The sequence below is a fragment of the Puma concolor genome, chromosome A2, assembly GCF_028749965.1.
Source record: "Puma concolor isolate L17-30 chromosome A2, mPumCon1.1.hap2, whole genome shotgun sequence".
Taxonomy (NCBI): Eukaryota; Metazoa; Chordata; class Mammalia; order Carnivora; family Felidae; genus Puma; species Puma concolor.
In genome coordinates, this window is record NC_141668.1 from 51,631,823 (window position 1) to 51,638,483 (window position 6,661).

Below are 6,661 nucleotides of genomic sequence, written 5' to 3' on the forward strand. Positions count from 1 at the left end.
ATAAAGGATTACTTAAGGGTGAAGCCTGAGTGAAACGTGAGGTTCCCAGGCCTCAGAAGTCACCCACCTCCGTGTGCTTCCTCGTGAAGGTTTCCAGCCTCGGGATGGCAGAAGCGGATGTGAGCTTGTCACAGAAAGTTACGTTTTGGGGGGGTTTTGTTTTGGTTTTAAGCCCTCAGCTTTATCACCCGTTTTATGGGCCGGAGTTAAATGGCAGTACAATGCAGTTAGCTCTCTTACTGCTCAACACTAACAGCCATCATGAGCCATAATTAGAAGAAAAACCACCACATAAATAACGCAGCAGAAAAATTGCCCTGATGATGAGCCAGACTTTGGCTACGGGAAACTTCAGCGGGTCCTGAGTATCCATCATACTTAAGGGGCACTGCGTGTTTTTGCCCATATTTGTCTTACTAAAGCCAAAATGGGAGCCATTTAGTCTTTCAAATAAGCTTTTAAAACTATACAATGCCAGTTGAAACAGACTGTCTGCTACTAAGTGTGATGTAGAAACCCTTCGCCTGGAGGTCAGAGCAGCTGGAGGTCAGAGCACTCCTGGAAGGGAGTATGCGAGCCCAGAGACAAGGAAGGGAAAAGGAATTGTCCAGGAGATACGTGGACTTCCCCTAACAGGAAGGTCTAGAAACAATCCTCTCAAGTACGGAAAAGTTCCCGCACACCATTGAGCACGGGAAGTCACATTCCCTATTTTCTGGAATTCTCATAGCAGCCTTAGGAAGTCAGAGAAAATAAAATAGAGTCCTGTACCTGAGAGTGGCCCTGAGGAAACAGGACCAACCATCGGCTTTTTGCATTTGGCCTGCCCGTTTGCAAAGAGGCAACAGATGGGAATTCACATGAGGCCATACAATAAGCTGAACAGTTTCCTCTTTTCCTGATTAGTCTCCCTCATACAAAGGATTAGGACGCAGATCAAAGAGAGTAAAACCCCTAACGGAAGGAACAAGCTTTGTAGTGGACAGTGTCTTTCAAAAACCTGCGTCATTTAAAAATTAATTTCAGTACATTCACTTGCTTTTTCAAAATAAATCACATGTATTTTTCTATAGATCAGCCAGAATAGTTAAGGTCTAATCGTCACATGGAAAGAAAGAGAGTATTCCTCTGAATAGTCTACAAGCCCGCATGTGTTCTCTAAAGAGGATGGTTCGCTTTCTCCACTTCTTCATTCCTTTGCAAACAAAAATTAAAACAAAACAACATTGATCAAAAACTCGGTGTTGAGAGTTAAAATGCACGAACCCTGTCTCTAGTATTAAGCAGTGCATTTAGTGAAATGGCTTTAAACTTACCTGGGTAACAGAGCTCTGTTTCACGTGTGGATTTTTGTCTGCATTTATATCTCTGCAAGCCACACATGGCGTGACATTGCCGTTTTTTTAATTAAGATACGAAGTGCTCATTTTTTGTAGACCTGCTATAGCCTAACAAATTTACTACACGTCTCAGAAAACACATAGCTTTGCCAAAGTTGGTGAGTAGCCCAGCATGGTTTATCTCCAGCCTACAGCTCTTTCCCTGAATTCAATACTGCAGGCACAATTTAATGCAAACCCAATTTATGACTTAATGCTCTAGGGACCGTGGTGGGAGATTGTTACATTATTCTTTTCTAATCCTATTTGTGTTTTAATTTGCTAAGTCTGTAATGAGGTGCATGCCTTAGAATAGATTCAAGATCTTTCACATTGCTTTTGACTTTGTTTAATATAATAGATTTTATAGTTTGCATTAAATACCCAGGTGCTACGGTCAGTATTATCTCTTTATTTTCTCAACTAGCGTGAATAAAATTACGCCGTGAAAGTAATTGTGTACATGTTTCCTTGTTTATTGTAATGGTTTATTTCCTATTATAATTCTTGATTCAAATTACATCCAGTTCTCCAAAAAGTCAATTCCCCATGGGCTCCTACTTCCCCTTTCCACACAACTGTGACTCTCTGAAGAAAAGGAAGGCTTGGCTGACATGTGATTCGTTGGGTAATAACAAACTAAGTTCTCTAGTCTAAGTTATGAGGCTTCAATTAAACAGAAAGGGAGACAGTGAGGAAGGAAGGGAGTGAGGCGGGAAGAGAGGGAAGAAGGGAGGGAGGGAAGGTGGGTGAGAGGAAGGGAGGGAGGGCAGGTGCTGTGTCACCATGCACTTGCTGTTTTATTCGCGATGTTCAGCTGAACCTTACCGTCGCTAATCAGAGCTGCTACATCACCCAGCTCCGCCGTGTGTCATTTGCCGTCCATAACTGTGTTATAGCCAATTATAGCTAAATCCTCTGTTCTGTATGCACAATCAAAGGGTTTCTGGAATGCATTTTGCGATTTTCTGAATCCTATTATTGCAGACATGTTTATTACATTCAGAAGATGGCTTTCTGAAATTACACTGGAATTGTACCACCCACCTGCCATTTACAAACAAAAGGACCTAAACATTTCTTAACAAGGAGAAAGTTCATTTAGCTCTTTCCTGGCAACTTCTTCTGTGTTATTTTCCTCCATGACCGTTTTTGTGCAACTCGCGGCTCAAGCCTCTATAGATTTGTAAAAGTATCTATGCTGTCCAGTTGATGTTAACTTTTCAATTAATAACGACACGGCGGGTCAAAAAGGAACTGCAGGTTGGCTGTGGTTGGTGCTTGCTACAGTTTTCATTGTGAAAGTCTTCTCCGCCTATGTATGGAGGGATTGTAAAATGGATCCTAAATTATAACCATTCGATAGCCCTGAAATAACTCTTGTAGGTTGCCTGTCAAAGAAAAAAAAATCAAGTTATGTCTTTAAATTTCATTTAGGGCCATTTTAAGAGGAAAGTGAATGGCGTTAGAAAGACACACGGTATCTATGTGAAACCATAGCACCTCGTCATTAATTATTAAGGGAAAATGAAAGTGTTTCTAACCCAAATGCTTTACTTTTTTCCCTTCTACTCAAGTTTATACTCTTAAATTCTGCAGCCCCCCACCCCACCCACATACACACACATATACACATACCCAAGCTTACTTTACTTTATTACTGGTATTTGCCTCACAGAGTCAGGGGATATTACTACCTTTTTATTTGCTATTTTTACAGGACCCAACAAAAGTGCTTTTAAAATATATAACCACTTAATTCAAGTCAAGCTTCTTCAATACTCCTTTCATTCAAGCCCTTTCTAATTTGTTTTCCTCCAGCCAGGAGCCCAGAGAAGACACTGTGATTTATGTTTTCATTTATTTATTTTATTTGGGCTTTTCATTTAAGAAAAGAAATTCTGCACAACCCCCACCACCCTCAATTCTGCATCATCTCACCCCACTCCGCCTCTTCGTATTTGGACCATTAAGACTTTCCCAAGGCCAGACTTTGGAGTCTTAAACAGATTTCAGAGCTTCGACCGTGATCTGGAGGAGGTTCGGCTTGGGTGCTTCTGGGCACACCAAGGACGAGCGGCTCTTTCACAGCACACCATGCAGGGGGTAAACTCGGGGACGAATTGTGCCTTTCCCCAGTGACAAAAGATGCTTTGCTAATGAGCTCACGTTTCCACAAAGACTAAAAGTGTGTGCCTTGGCAGCAAGAAAGATATTATTGTTGAAATCAACATGTTGTTTTTGTGTTGGGGTTGGGCATGGGATGGAGGAAATTGCTACATGACATTCAAGAGCTTGGGCTCCACGGTCCAGGGGCCATGGATCTGAGTCTTGGTTCCACTTTCTACCAATGGCCTTGAGTGAGTTACTCTTCCTCTCTGTGCTGATTCATTGTTCCAGCCAGCCAGTAGGCAAATACTTTTTAGGCACCTAACATATGCAAGGCACTGAATTAGGCACACTGAATTAGGTAACAACACAGATGTGGTTCTTGCCCACGCTGATCTGTTGGGGCCAAGAGACAGACAAACATTTATAGTCAAATGTGACAAGCATGATAATAGGGGAAGCTAGGGAAGCCTCTGGAAAAAGTAAGATGTAGGTGAAATGAGATCAGTTTCCTCCAGTATAAAATAGGATGTAGTACACACCTGCCTCATGGGGGAGCTACGAGAAAAAGTGAGATAATGTCCAATGGGGCTCTGCATGGCTCCCCACATAAAGTAAAAATTTGGTTAAAAAAAATCAGAAAGTGATTAATGTCATTATTGCTTGGTATCATCCCAGGATTCCCCCAAAAATTAATATCAGAGAACCATTTCACCTTTAAAAAGACACAAGCTTTGGGGCACCTGGGTGGCTTAGTCAGTTGAGCGTCGGACTTTGGCTCAGGTCATGATCTCATGGTTCATGACTTCGGGCCCCACATTGGGCTCTCTGCTGTCGGCACGGAACCTCCTTTGGATCCTCTGTCTCCCTCTCCCTGACCCTCCCCTGCTTGCATGCACTCTCTCACTCTCTCTCTCAAAAATAAACATTCATGAATGAATGAATGAATGAATGAATAAATAAATAAATAACACAAGCTTTACTCTGTAGTTCTAGTTCTTCTTTTACAGAAAGAACTAAACAACAATGTGGTCTATAGAACATTAAAGTAAATTTGAAGATAAATGAACTAAAATTAACAGGCTTTCTGAAGTAAACATGACTAGTAATTGGGCCTTTATCCAACATCAGCTTCTGTCGTTGCAGAAAGGATTTGACGACTCAGTTCCGCTCACTTCAAAAGGGCCCTCAGCCTCCCCATTGAGTCTTGGATATTCCCAGCCAAAGAATGCTCCTCCTTTGGGGCGCCTGGGTGGCGTAGTCGGTTAAGCGTCCGACTTCGGCCAGGTCACGATCTCGCGGTCCATGGGTTCGAGCCCCGCGTCGGGCTCTGGGCTGATGGCTCAGAGCCTGGAGCCTTTTTCCGATTCTGTGTCTCCCTCTCTCTCTGCCCCTCCCCCGTTCATGCTGTGTCTCTCTCTGTCCCAAAAATAAATAAACGTTGAAAAAAATTAAAAAAAAAAAAAAAGAATGCTCCTCCTTTCACATTGTTTTTTTTAAATTTTTTGTTTATTTTTGAGAGAGAGAGAGAGAGCTCGCAGGTGCACGAGTGGGGGAGGGGCATAGAGAGAAGAAGACACAGAATCCAGAGCAGGCTCCAAGCTCTGAGCTGTTAGCACAGAGCCCACCACGGGGCTTGAACCCACAAACTGAGAGTATGACCTGAGCCGAAGTCGAATGCCCTACCGACTGAGCCACCTAGGTGCCCTGGAAGAATGCTCCTCCAAAGTGTTCTTACTAGTTTAAAAGGTAATACCATTTACTTTCACTTAAAGATAGCCAGGAAGCATTTTTAAGTGCATATTTATTTACTGGGAATCGTATTTGCTCATTATAATTTCAGGAATGCATTCCAACAGAGACAAACTTTGGCTTCACCTACCATCAGACAAGACCCGCCCACAAGAGATCCTGGTTCATTCCAGGAAGTGCTGTGTCATGGTGGGTGCAGTGTGGGTAGTGGAGTTCTCCAACGCAATTCCTGAAAACATGTCAAGCGCTGGTGCACATGATCTTTGATTACTTACACAAATGTTACAAATATTTGGGGAAAGGGGCGCCTGGGTGGTTCAGTCGGTTGAGTGTCCGACTTCGGCTCAGGTCATGATCTTCCAGTTCGTGAGTTTGAGCCCCGCGGCAGGCTCTGTGCTGAAAGCTCGGAGCCTGGAGCCTGCTTCGGATTCTGTGTCTCCCTGTCTCTCTGCCCCTCCCCGCTCATGCTCTCCCTCTCTCTCTCTCTCTCAAAAATAAATAAACATTAAAAAAATTTTTTAAAAAAACACAAATATTTGGGGAAAGTCACCTGTTAGTTGAGCTGCGGCAGAACTCATCTTAGGGGAGAGAACCGTCTTCATTTTAGCAAATACTTATATGGGCCAACCGACTGCCTTCAGATTGGGTCCCAAACAGTGGTGAATGGTTCTGCCTAGTAACACTGGAGGGATTTTGAGGTTCGGGGAGCAGCCTGAGAATTAGAGAGAGAGAGAAAGAGTATGTTGAGGGAGAAAGAAGAGCCGACGGGAGGTGTTTAGGAGGAAAGCTGGCAAAGACATCTATCCTGGTGCGGTTACAAGGAGCGACTATTACCCGAAATGATGTCCAACATCAATTCTTAGTTAGCAGTTACTTATCTGCCAGGCTGGATTACAGGTAACATTTGCGAGCACACACATGCACACACGTGGAATTGTCACCATAGGTCCTTATGAGTGCATGATATGAGTACTAATTACAGGCCTTCAGGTGTCTTGGTGGCCACAGGCCAGAGAAGAGAGCAGACTTGAGGTCCAAGACAGGTCCAGAGGTCAGCAGGAACAAGGTATTGGAGGAAAAGACCCCCAAGAACATAAGGCCCTAGAAAGTCACAGAAATGATGAGCAAGGCAACGATACTCACACAACACATGGACAAGAGCCTTTAAGCCTATTCTACCCTCCCTGGGCTACATGGCTACATATAAACTATAATAAGCCTTTATTCTTCTTTCATTGGAAATCTTTACTAAGTCAAGGTGACCTGAAAAATTTAAGCAGCCATACTAAATGAGCCTCGTTTTAGGTTCTGGAGTAACTGAGACTTGAAACGACCACATGGTGCTACTTTTTTTTTTTTTTTTTGAGAGTTTCAGAGACACCCGCAATGGTTCCTTTGCATTCTAACAGCACTATCCCTTT

The 6,661-nt window shown here is 43.2% G+C and overlaps 1 long non-coding RNA gene across 1 annotated transcript; it reads right to left on the bottom strand.

The window, feature by feature from the left end:
- Window positions 1–2,357: 2,357 nt before the first annotated feature.
- On the bottom strand, window positions 2,358–6,369 carry LOC147583187 (uncharacterized). The gene is made up of 2 exons (XR_015242909.1): window positions 5,791–6,369; window positions 2,358–2,770 (listed from the first exon to the last, which is right to left on the bottom strand). It is a non-coding gene; the product is annotated as an uncharacterized LOC147583187 (long non-coding RNA).
- Window positions 6,370–6,661: the final 292 nt, after the last annotated feature.